We start from the raw sequence: 13543 nt of genomic DNA, 5'->3' as shown, positions 1-13543 counted from the left end.
TCTGATCTGATCTGAATACTTCTAAAATCTCCAAAGTAGAATTTTTTCATGAAGGAAAGCAACAAAGTGCTGCATGCTAGAGTTCAGACAGCTGGTCCCCAATCCAGATCCATATTCTCCATAAACACTGCGAACTGTTCTACCTTCTGTCCTCAGGCTGTCTTTTTTTTTTTTTTAAGGCTGGCCTTCCCAGGTGGTGTTCTGTTGTTGTTGTTCAGTCACTCAATCCTGTCTGACTCACAAAGTGTCAGACACTACTGAGCATGCGTGTGCACACACACAACGTTGCTTCACAATGTTGTGTTAGTGTTTGCTGTACAACAAAGTGAATGAACTATTCGTATACATATATTCCCTCTTTTTTGGATTTCCTTCCCATTTAGGTCACCACAGAGCACTCTACAGTTCCCTGCGCTATACAATAGGTCCTCATTGGTTATTGTTTGCATAGTGAAAGTGAAAGCGTTAGTCGCTCAGTCGTGTCCGACTCTGCGATCCCATGGACTGTAACCCACCAGGCTCCTCTGTCCATGGGATTCTCCAGACAAGAATACTGGAGTGGGTAGGCATTCCCTTCTCCAGGGGATCTTCCTGACCCAGGGTATAATCACTGCATTGCCATTGCCCGCAAATTCTTTACCATCTGAACCACCACGGAGTGTGTATATATGGCAATCTCAATCTCGCAATTCATCTCACTCCCTTTTTCCCTGCTTGATGTCCATACTTATATTCATTCAGTCTTAGCTTTCCTTCTCACCTATGGTTTTAACAAGAAGAACTGAATGGCTCAGCTTCATTCAGCTGAATGGCTCAACTGAACTGAAATGCTCAGCTTCTTGCTAGCTTCTCAGCCAGCTACCACTTTGAATCAGAACTCAGCAGCAGTTTACTTTGAACTTTTTCAATTTCCAAGCACCTGTTACTGTAAAGAGGCAAAAATATGTATATCCCCAAACTGACGTCCATGGTGGTCTGTCCTTCTCTCTTCTACACAGTCTGGTTAAAAATGTATTCACAGAGGAAGAGAAAAAAAAAAGGTGGCAACGTTTTAGTTCAGTTTGAATTATTTTATTTTGTAAATTTCTTCACAGAAGCTTTCAAACTGCAAGTTTAGTTTTCACTCAGCACCTCAGCCTCTGCAGGCTGTCCCAGCCATGGGCTCTCAGCCTCTCTGCCAAGTGGCCCGGGCTGGGTCTGTGGAGTCTCATGTCTCACAGCCAGTCATGCAATCTGCAGAAGGAAGCTCTCTCTCACCTAGAGACCCACATGCTTCTTCCTGGGCAAGGTGGCTGAGCCCCATAGTTAGAGAAGGAGGATGGAGCACCCGGTTACTGGCCATATGAAAGGGCATCTTTAAGAAAGACCTCACTGACATCCCGACATCTAAGCCGAGACTTGAGGGATGGAAGGGGAAGTCATGAGGCTGTCTGGGAGAGAGCCAGCTAGGCAGGGAGAACCCCTGCTGGGAGCTTCTTAAGGAAGATGTGAAACCTGGCACACTTGAGGCTCAGCAAGGGAGCCACTGTGGTTTAAGTCAAGGGAGGCAAGGGATAGGATGGTAGTGCCAGAGGCCATCACACCAAGGGTCCAGTAAAAATTGGAAGACTGTGGCTTTGAGTGACTGAGATAGGGAGATGGTGAAGGACAGGGAAGTCTGGCATACTGCAGTCCACGGGGTCCCAAAGAGTCGGACACAACTGAGAGACTAAACAATACAAATAGCTTTAAGCAAGTGAGATGGGAGCCTTGGGAGAACTTTGAGCAGGGCAGTGACACAATATGATAAATAAGGTTGAACAAATGTTATCACGCCTACAATGAAAATAAAATACTGATGAGGTGCAGAGGACTCAGCATAAACAGGAAGAATCACCGGGAACCAGCTTTTTCTGTGGCTTCATGCTGAGATGGTGGGATGAATGGGGGGACATCTAAATGTCTGGAGGTGGGCCCCAGTCCAGGGTATTTTGTGAGATTCTAGAAAAAACCCATGTTGGGTCAACCAGCAGCTCGAGCCGAGCTCTCACCGCATGCCCTGTATCCCCAGATTCCAGAAGCGTGTTCAAAAAGAAACATCCAGCCCAATCAATTTAACTCAAAGTAACAAGACAGGACTTCCCTGGTGGTACAGTAGATAAGAATCTGCCTGCCAATGCAGGGGACACAGGTTCAATCCCTAGGCCAGGAAGATTTCACATGCCATGGGGCAACTAAGCCCAAGCACCACAACTATCGAGCAGGCACTCCAGAGGCCAGGAGACACAATTATTGAGCCCACATGCCGCAACTGCTGAAGACCACGCACCTGGAGCCCATGCTTCACAACAAGAGAAGCCACCGCAGTGACACACCGGTGCACAGCTACAGAGGAGCCCCCACTCACCGCAACAAGAGAAAAGCCCGCGCACAGCAACGAAGACCAAGCACAGCCGAAAATCAGTCAATGTATAAAAGTGACAAGACCACCCGATCGTAAATGAAGTCAAAAAGGAACAATCGCGTCTTTCCACACTGGATCAGAGCAAAGAGAAGTTCTGGACAGAGCACTCCATGCTAAGCATGAGAAAAAAAGGGAGGAAAATGGCATTTCAACTATGCAAGCATTCTAGAACACAAAAGGGGAAGGAAAGACAATCTGCAAAAGAACAATAAAAAGCTCAGCGTGAAGTCATTTATACAAGACTCGAAAACAAGATGATGAAGCAATATGCTGGGATAAAACGGCAGATTACCAGGTTAAGGAAACACTTGAGGGTCAAAGCAGCATCTGTACAAATCAAATAAATAAATGTAAACCAGTGGAGAACAGGCTAGGTGCAATTGAAAGTTCAAACAACAGCAAAAAGAAAAGGCTTTAGAGCCTCACACTGATGAAAAAGGAAAAGATAAATGAATAAATCAATTACAGATGATGATAAATAAAGACTTCAAAGCTGTCCCACATAAAGATCACTCGTATTTCTTAAAGAGAGTAACCAAAAAACAGGATTGTTTCAGAGATGTCATTTCATATACATTTGAGATATTAGAAAATACTAAATCTGCAAATCACAAGAAATTAATGTATTAGAAAAAAAAAACAGTGCAATATACAAGGAGGCACTGAACTTATTCAGATCAACATTGTCTATAGAGGAAGATTTTTTTCCAAGCAGATGAGAAGGGGGTGAGGTGGGCTCCAGGTCATCTCAGACTTCACCACAACCATATTCTTCCAGAAGAAACCAGACGAACGCCCACAAAGTCCTGAGTAAAGAAGTAAACATAACTTAAGAATATTAAAACTGAAGATATTCTGAAACATGAAAGAATTAAGGAACTATTTGAGCCCTTTTGGAAAATACGCTGGAAGATTAATCAAATCTCAAAATAAATTTATTAAAACACACAGACACCCACCCCTGTAATGTGAAGACATAGTTCAAAGAACAAACTACAAGGGTTATAGTCATTTAAATAAGAATAAACAACAGCCCAACAGCAAAAGTTTTGATTGCTGAACAGAACATGTTATCAATCACTTTAAATTTAAAATTATTAAAGAAACAAAAATCAGGGCAAAGGAAAGGAGATAGGAAAAAGGAGAAATGATTCATCAGAGGATGAATCATTTACCTTTTTTATTTTATTGAAATATAATTGATGTACAATATTATATGTTACAAGTGTACAATATAGTGGTTTATAATTTTTTAAGGTTGTACTCCATTTATTATAAATATTGGCTACATTCCCTGTGTTGTACAATATATCCTTGAATCTTATTTTATATCTAACAGCTTGTACATTTTAATTCCTTACCCCATATTGCCCTTCCTTCCTTCCCTCTCTCCACTAGAAAGCACTAGTTTGATCTCTATCTGTGAGTCTGCTGCTTCTTTTGTTATGTTCATAAGTTTGTTGTATGCTTTCGATTCCTCAAGTAAGAGACATCATACAGTATTTGCCTTTGTCTGACTTCTGACTTAGCGTGATGCCCTCCAAATCCATTCATGCTGCTGCAAATGGCAAAATGTCATTCTTTTTATGGCTGAGTAGTATTCCACGCAGTATGTGTATGTGTGTGCGTGCACGTGTGTGCACGTCACATCTTCATCCATTCATCTCTTATGGACACTTAGGTTTCTTCCATATCTTGGCAATTGTAAATACTGATGCTATGAACATTGGGATGCATTCATCTTTTTGAATTGGCATTAATTATTTTGTTGTTGTTTTTTTCTTTGAATAAATACTCAGGAGTGAAATTGCTGGGTCATATAATAGTTCTATTTTTAACAGGAGAAAATATTTGCAAAAGGTTAATACCCAAAATACATAAATAGCTTGTACAACTCAACATCAAAAAAACAAATAACCTGACTTAAAAATGGGCAGAAAACCTGAATAGACATTTTTTCCAAGGAGGGAATGCAGATGGCCAACAGGCACATGAAAAGATGCTCAATATCAATATTATTGTGGAAAACAGCATGGAGATTTCTCAAAAAAACACTTTTTCTTTTATAGTAGGAGGTTATTTTTAATTAGCATTGCCTGAAAAATTGAAAGATGTATATTAAAAGGGAAAAAATGAAACTAACTTACTTGATTTCATTAAGTTTTTGCTTAATGTAACTTAGATATTTGAGGAAATACTATCACTGGTGTGGAGAAAGAAAGAAACATGATCTAAATTTCAGAAATTTCTTCAGTTTCACTTCAGCTTATTTTTCTTTAGTTACATTCAAGTGAAATTATGTAATGTTTTATTTGAAAAAGCGTTATGATCTGTAATTAGTTAGCTAACATTTTATCCACCTAAGTAGCTTTACATACTTCCAACCTATCTATCTATGCACAGGGATGTCTGGAATGATGTCCTCCAGAGTCAATGTTGGTTATCTCTTGTTGGTTGCATTTTGAAGTCATTTGCTGATTTCTTGCTCATACTTTTTAAAAAATTCTTTAAAACTGCTTTATCATGAGCATTTATCATTTAATAAGAAATAAAGCTGTGATGTTTTAAAATACGTATGGTGGAAATTCCCTGGTGGCCCAGTGGTTAGGGCTCTGCACTCCCAATGCATGGGACACAGGCTCAATCCCTGGTGTGGGAACCAAGATCCTGCATATCACAGTGTGGTTAAAAAATAATATAATAAAGTACATATGCTTTCTTACATCTTATGTAGTAAATCATTATTTGATGGTGTTCTGAAGTCAGAATTATTACTCAATAGTAACTGATGTATTGAGGGCCTACTATGAGCCATGTTCAAGCTAGAGGCACCTTACTACATGCAGAAACAGAAAAGCCATGTACTTAAATGGTGGTAGTAGATGCCTGTACTAGGGGATCAGAATTATGGCTGTCCTTAATAATATTTTTATTGTTCCCATTCTTTTCTAAATTATCAGTAGTGCAGAGGTAGAAATGAGTCAAAACATAGGCTCTGCATTCAAATTCTGCTTCTGTCATTTACCGTCTGGATAAGACACAGCTTTACTAAGATTCAGTTTCCCCCGTGCCTACTTCCAATGACCTCGTGCAGGTCAACGTGATTTGTCTGAAAAGCACCTTCAAGCAGTACACATTAAGAGCTTATTAAACATGGGCATTTATCACTGATGGATACATAATATTTGAAATATGAAAAAGAAGGTGGGTAGAAGTTCGTTTCAGTTCAGTTCAGTTCAGTTGCTCAGTCGTGTCCGACTCTTTGCGACCCCATGAATTGCAGCACACCAGGCCTCCCTGTCCATCACCAAATCCTGGAGTTTACACAAACTCATGTCCATTGAGTCAGTGATGCCATCCAGCCATCTCATCCTCTGTCGGCCCCTTCTCTTCCTGCCCCCAATCCCTCCCAGCATCAGGGGCTTTTCCAATGAGTCAACTCTTCACATGAGGTGGCCAAAGTACTGGAGTTTCAGCTTCAGCATCATTCCTTCCAATGAACACCCAGGACTGATCTCCTTTAGGATGGACTGGTTGGATCTCCTTGCAGTCCAAGGGACTCTCAAGAGTCTTCTCCAGCACCACAGTTCAAAAGCATCAATTCTTTGGTGTTCAGCTTTCTTCACAGTCCAACTCTCACATCCATACATGACCACTGGAAAAACCATAGCCTTGACTAGACGGACCTTTGTTGGCAAAGTAATGTCTCTGCTTATATGCTATCTAGGTTGGTCATAAGTTTCCTTCCAAGGAGTAAGCATCTTTTAATTTCATGGCTGCAATCACCATCTGCAGTGATTTTGGAGCCCAAAAAAATAAAGTCTGACACTGTTTCCACTGTTTCCCCATCTATTTCCCATGAAGTGATGGGACCAGATGCCATGATCTTCATTTTCTGAATGTTGAGCTTTAAGCCAACTTTTTCACTCTCCTCTTTCACTTTCATCAAGAGGCTTTTTAGTTCCTCTTTACTTTCTGCCATAAGGGTGGTGTTATCTGCATATCTGAGGTTATTGATATTTCTCCTGGCAATTCCAGCTTGTGTTTCTTCCAGTCCAGCATTTCTCATGATGTACTCTGCATATAAGTTAAATAAGCAGGGTGACAATATACAGCCTTGACGTACTCCTTTTCCTATTTTTTATAATCATACAAAAAAAGTATGATTCCATTTATACTTACACTTATTTTCATTAGCAGGGGAGGGATAAGAACAAAAAACACAAGAAAAGTGAGAGCAAATAATATAAGCAATTGCTAAAATTATGTAACACTGACTCAAAAGGACATGAGTTTGAGCAAACTCTGGAAGATAGTGAAGGACAGGGAAGCCTGGTGTGCTGCAGTTCATAGAGTCACAAAGAGTTGGACATGACTTATTGACTATGCAACAACAAATTATATAAAACAAACCACAAATGAAGGCATTAGAAATAAAGAGAAAATGGAAAATGGAGCCTTGGTGGGGAGGAATGCATTTCAGAAGAGGCAGGGCAGGTTATGGAGAGGCTGAAGGGCAGGATTTGAGGATCTGAAATTCTGGTCAGTTCCTCATTTACTGAGTGCCTTCTCCATACAAGACACTGAAGACTCAGTGTTGAATAAGACAGAATGTCTTCAGAAAACTCACAGTCTAGAAGGCAAGGATATCAGTCAGATTCTTTCACAATATCTGGTGACTTCAGAGGTGTTTAATGAACAGTGATTTATTGAGCAACACTATGTACAGACATTAGAGAAGATACCAAAAACTGCTGCCCTCACAGAGCTCATTACATACTTCAGAAGATGGACAATTAAATGGGCAATCTCAAGACAATGCAACAAATGCTAAAATGAGTAGAATATCTTTTTTTTTTTAAAGAGATTATGTGAGATGAAGAGCAGAGGTGTGGTTTAGGGGGTCGAGGAAGGTCACATATAAGCTGAGACGATGTTAGCCAACACAAGGTTTAAAAGAGAGAGTTCTAGTTAAAGGAACATCCTAAGCCCAGGGTGCTATGTCAGTGCAAAAGAAGATGACATAATTGGGAGACAACAGACTGGCTGGTGGAGGCAGGTTAATCAAGGCCAGATTGTGGAGTGTTCAAAACTGAAGACGACAGAGAATAGAGCTCATGCTTAACATTTGCAGACAGCAATGACATAGTGTAGACTCTGTTTAAGGATGAGCTTGTGTTTCCCTTAGAGGAAGTATGGTTGCGCGTTGAGCTCAGGGTCTAGGGAGGAGGTGACCTTGACATCAGAGGTCCGGTTTGTCTGGACTCACTCTCTCAGGGTGACTCCCTTAAATTCCGATGAATTCTAGGCTGGAAATCCATTGTAACTCCTAGATTCTGCAGAACCACATGATACTTGTAGAAACAGTCTCACAGATAGTGTCGCAAAGAATGGTAGAGAATAGAGCTTTCAAAACAAATAAAAACATACCAGGACTCCACTGGGGTCTTTGTGGAAGGCATATTCAATGAGGAGGTGACTGCAAAAGCAGAATAGAGACAGAAACAGGATGGGAGAAGTCCACAGTCCACCTGATTTTCCTATGCCCGAGCAAGGTGAGTTGGGGCTAATCCCTTAATGTTTTTGACCTAAGTTTCCTATCTGTAAAAGATAGTAACTTCTATTTCTAAGGACTACTGGAGGGATAAAATGAAATTATCTCTATGAAAAAATGAAGAGCTATCCAACTGTAAGTTAATTTTACTATTATTTTCATTTTTTAATTTATGTATGTATTTATTTTTGGCTGTGCTGGATCTTCGCTGCTGCACGGGCTTTTCTCTAGTTGCGGTGCGTGGGCTTCTCATTATGGCGGTTTCCCTTGTTGCAGAGCAGCGCTCTCGGGCTCACAGGCTTCAGCAGTTGCGGCTCCCAGGCTCTAGAGCACAGACTCAATAGTGGTGCTGCACAGTCTTAGTTGCTCTACGGCACATGGGATCTTCCCAGATAGGGTATCAAACTGTGTCTCCTGCACGTTGGCAAGTGGATGGCTTTATCCACTTTGGCTTTATCACTGAGCCAACAGGAAGCCCCATTATTATTTTCAGATAGGGAAGAAAGCATAATTCTTACTGCTAGGACTATGGAGTTTAAGTTTGGGTTCAAATCCCAGTCTTCAACTGTATGATCTTAGGCAAGTTTCTTAACTTCTCTGGGTCTCCAGTTGTTTGCCTATAAAATGGAGAAAATAATAGTAGCCACTTCTTAAGCATTTTAAGAGGTATATGTAACTTATTCATGTAAAATGTTAAAACAAGGCAGGTGTAAGTATTCTCAGTAATTATCAGCTAATAGTAGTCATTGTTGTTATTGTTGTAATAGTAGTGCCTAATAGCATTAGTAGTAGTAATATTTTTGGATTCTATGACCTTGATTTTTATAAGATACAGATGGGGGTAGAAAAATAACATATTAATGCAAAGGAGATTTAATTAGCACCTCAACAAAAGCTCGTGTATTTTGTGTTTTTCAAATCTAATAGCAAGGCTGCAGTATTATCCCCAATTAAATTTGAGGAAATAGACTTGAAGAAGTTATATGAATTTCTTATGATCACAAATCCAGAAAAGTCTATGCAAGGAGTTGTCCTGAAGTTTCCTGATGCTAAATTCTTTCTGATACTCTCAGCTGTCTCTCTGGGCTGGGTATGGCATGCTTTCAAAATAATAATTTTGAGGCATCTCCCAGCAGGAATTTCCTTTAGGATGAGCAAAAGTTAAGCTGGATGGTATGAGCAAGTCTTACTGTTCTTTTTAAAAAGTCTTTGTCTAATCTGCTATTGTCTTTCAGCTCTCTCCTCTAAGAAGAAATCTTCAATTAACCATTAGCTTATGTTGCAAACATTTGTTCTTAAATGCACTCATTCATTCTTGTAAGTGATTAAGGATGATGGGTATATAAATATACAAGTACATAAATGACAAGCCAAACCATGTACACATGGTAATTTAATTTTGAGATGAGTACCATGTTTATGCACTTCTATCAGGCCGTCTACTTTTGATGAATGTGCAATTTCTTTCCCACCATTTTATCACTGCCAGTATTTAAGTAAATATTCTAAGTGCACTGCTAGAGAAAACTGTGTATGCCATTCAGATAATTTGCAGCTGGGAAAAATAAGCAATGGGATCCTCTTTAGATTCAAGTCTGGCAAATTGATGCTCCTTGCTTTATTAATGTTGTATGTTTAGCAGGTGTCCTGTGATTTGGAATATGCCATTAGTCTGTGGCCAAACCATGCTGAATGCTCTTGATCTCACCTAGAACATGTCACTGGGTGATATAATATTGATCCTAGATGAGAGTGTAAGATTTAAGATAAAAGTTCAATTATTTGACTGAAAATCACCAAGAATAATTCAGACATTATCACAGATTACAGAATTTTAGGGTTATTGAAGTAGACAGAGGGCTTCCTAGGTGGCTCAGACAGTAAAGAATCTGCCTGTGATGCAGGAGACCCAGGTTTGATCCCTGAGTCAGGAAGATCCCCTGGAGAAGGGAAGGGAAACCCACTCCAGTATCCTTGCCTGCAGAATTCCATGGACAGAGGAGACCGGTGGGCTATAGTCCATGGGGTCACAAAAAGTCAGACACAATTGAGCAACTAACACACGCACAAACAAGTAGACACAGAGGATACAAAATCTAGCTAAGTGAGATTAACCACAGATGAAAGAAGAGGCAGGGCATTCGGGAAAGTAGAAATTGGATGAAAAACTAAGATGATTCTGTACAGGAACCCGTAGGGAGTTTGGTGTTGCCAAAGACAGAATGGCAGAGATGAGACAGAGATGGGCAAATGTCAAGTTGTAGAGGGTCTTGCATGCTTCACATAGGGACATGAACTTTTCCCTGAGGCCATGGAAGGTTTTAAGCAAGGAGTGGCACAGCACATGTACATTTCAGGTTGATCACACCAGCGGAACTATGAAGAGGAATTGGCACAATGGTGTCATTTCAATAGCAGGTCTAGAACTCCCAGCATTCCTTGCTCTTCACTCATTGTTGACCGTGGTCTGAAGCTTTCAAAGCACCGCTTTTCTCCCTCTACAGCCAGGAAGCTTGGAGAGTGATTCCAGGAAGTCAGGAACATTCTGGGTTGTCAGAATGAAAACTGAAAATCATTCCCAACCAAGAGCAAAGCCAAAATGTTTTTTGGTTTCATAGAGCCTGGTGCTGGAGGATTAGTAAGATATAATATGAAACCAGAATGGAGACTCTGGGTGGCCATGCACTCTCTTAGGGCTTTGCTGCATCCTCCAGGGTGTTGGCTGGAGCTGAGCTATTTTACAACTGTGGGTTTTGCAAACCTGAGCTCATAAGTTTCTTTCCTCAAGCTGCCTCCTCCCCATATCTCATGTTGCAACTTCACCCCTCTATGAACCTCTGGGGTCTCAGGGTTTGAAGTAAAACTGAAAGTTCCAAAAGAACCACAAGAGACCTCTCCTCCCCAAACTCCTCCTGCCCAAGTATATCCTCTTCTTTCACTGCATGTCTGTTTCACAGATGATGGGTTTGCCTTCAGTCTGGACTTTGTAATGAAAGGACTCTGTGCTTGCAGTCCAGGCACTTGGTTCTGATTCTGGCTCTACAACTTTCTGACCATCTGAACTGCAATCCATTTTACTTGTTGAGTCCCAGCTTTCCATCTGCAAAGTAGGAAACTAACTAGACAATGCCTTGGGAGCTTTGAGCTCTCTAATGTTCTGTGATTGTAAGAACATCCTGTTATCCATTATTGTCCTGGATGCTGAGGAAAAATAAAACAAAACAATCCCCAAGCCCACATCACCATCATAAAAGTCATGACTTGATAATAGATATTCAAATGAAGTTGTAGACAAATGCTTATTAAGACTCTTCAGCTCTATTATCAAGTGAGGAAAAGGCTACAAAGAAGCACAGTATGATCTTATTTTTGTAAAATAAGTAAATACATAGAAAAAAATACCCCAAATGTAATTAATTTCACAGTCATCTCTGGTCATGAAACTTTCTGTGTTTTTATGGTTTATTTTATTTTATTTTTTTTTACGAAGAAGGTACATTAGTATTACAAAGAAGGTACATTGTATTAGTTTTGCAATAATAAAATAAACCTTATAATAATAAGGTGTATTCTCTGGAGAATCATGAATCTGTTGATCATTCTTATGAGGAATTAATGATGACTTTGCAGGGGACATGACATGTATTCTAGAATGTAATGATCAAATGAGAGTACTTCATTTCTCAGCAATCCCTCCATCCTTCCAGGGTCCTTTTCTTTTCTCCTAAATATATGATACAGTTTCTCATGAATTAGCCTGACTTCCCCACTGAAGCATGCACTGCCTGAAGGCATAAGGCAGTTTTCCTGGTTCTCTGATAACCTCTCTAAACACACCAAGCATTTGTCCCCTAGAATATACAGAGTAAATGAACTTGTGTTTATAATGGGGGGTTTTGTTGACAGCAGAGATGTTGATTTATACTCTGTTGATGTTGATTTATTCTCTGATTTATACATCTGTTGATGCTTGTGCAGAATATTCCATCTCTGGAAGTTGGTTGGTGCACCAATTTCCTGAATCGAAGGTCATGGGTTTACTTCCTGATTTTCTCAGTTTCATTGTTTTCTTCTGTGGCTTGGATCAAAATCTCAACAAGGTGTGGCAGTCATTGCACTGCGTAGAGGCAAAAAAACCAGCAAAGTACAAGGGATCTAAGATATGAATGGATGGTTCTATCCTATGAGTTATCACTGAGTTATCAAGGTAGGGCAGAGGTAGAAGGAATGGCAGGAAGAAAACGAATGGTCCCCATTAGTTCCCTTGTGTGTGTGTGTGTTACTTGCTCAGTCATGTCTGACTCTTTCTGACCCCATGGACTGTAGCTCTCCAGGCTCCGCTGTCCATTGAATTCTCCAGGTAAGTATACGGGCGTGGGTAACTTCTCCCTGGAAATTCTGGAGAACTCAGGTCTCCAGAATTGCAGGTGGATTCTTCACCATCTGAGCCACCAGGGAAGCCTTTAGTTCTCTTACCTCTTCTCAGCTTCTCAGCTTTCACCATGCGGCTCTCCTTCCTACTCTCACACAAATACCCACTGCTTACTCTTTATGGTTGTTTGTATGCATCTTATCTAATTGTTGAGTAATACGAATAGATAACTTTTGAAATCTCATATTTGTGTGGCAGTTAACAAATGACTTCTTTTTAAATTTTATTTCTTTTTGGCTGCACTGGGTCTTCATTGCTGCTTGCAGGCTATCTCTACCCGCAGCTAGTGGGAGCAACTCCCTAGTTGCGGTACATGGGCTTCTCATGGCAGTGGCATCTCTTGTTGCAGAGAACAGGTTCTAGAACACACAGATGTCCGTAGTTGCAGCATGTAGGCTCTAGAGCCTAAGCTCAGTAGTTGTGGCACTCAGATTTAGTTGCCCTGAAGAATGTGGAATCTTCCCAGCCCGGAGATGGAGCCCATGTCCCCTGCATTAGCAGGTGGATTCTTAACCACAAGAGCCCCAGGGAAGTCTAGCAAATCACTTTTGTATTTAATATATCATTAAATCCTCACAACAGTACTGTGGACTAGGCATTCTTTTCCCTTTATGGGTAATAAATCTGAGCTCAGAGAGGTTAAGCAACTTGCCAAGAGTTATATGGTGAGTAATTGGTACACTTGTATTCAAATAGAGGTCTGTTTGATCCTAATGACTAAAAAGAAGACTTGATATTGATTGATTCCTACTAGATTAAGGTACTTTGAGAAGGCAATGGCAACCCATTCCAGTACCCTTGCCTGGAAAATCCTGTGGACAGAGGAGCCTGGTGGGCTGCAGTCCATGTGGATGCAAAGAGTCAGACATGACTGAGCGACTTCACTTTCACTTTTCTCTTTCATGCATTGGAGAAGGAAATGGCAACCCACTCCAGTGTTCTTGCCTGGAGAATCCCAGGGACAGAGGAGCCTCATGGGCTGCCGTCTATGGGGTCGCACAGAGTTGGATGCCACAGAAGCAACTTAGCAGCAGCAGCAAGGTACTTTACTTAATAATCTTATTTAATCCCCTTAATCTATCATCCTCTCTCCTTCCATTATGTCCTTCCCCAT

This window comes from Bos grunniens, chromosome 14 (assembly GCF_055505025.1).
Source record: "Bos grunniens cultivar Pamir isolate PY7600 chromosome 14, Bosgru_T2T1.0, whole genome shotgun sequence".
Taxonomy (NCBI): domain Eukaryota; kingdom Metazoa; phylum Chordata; class Mammalia; order Artiodactyla; family Bovidae; genus Bos; species Bos grunniens.
Note: the sequence above shows the minus strand (reverse complement) of the source record.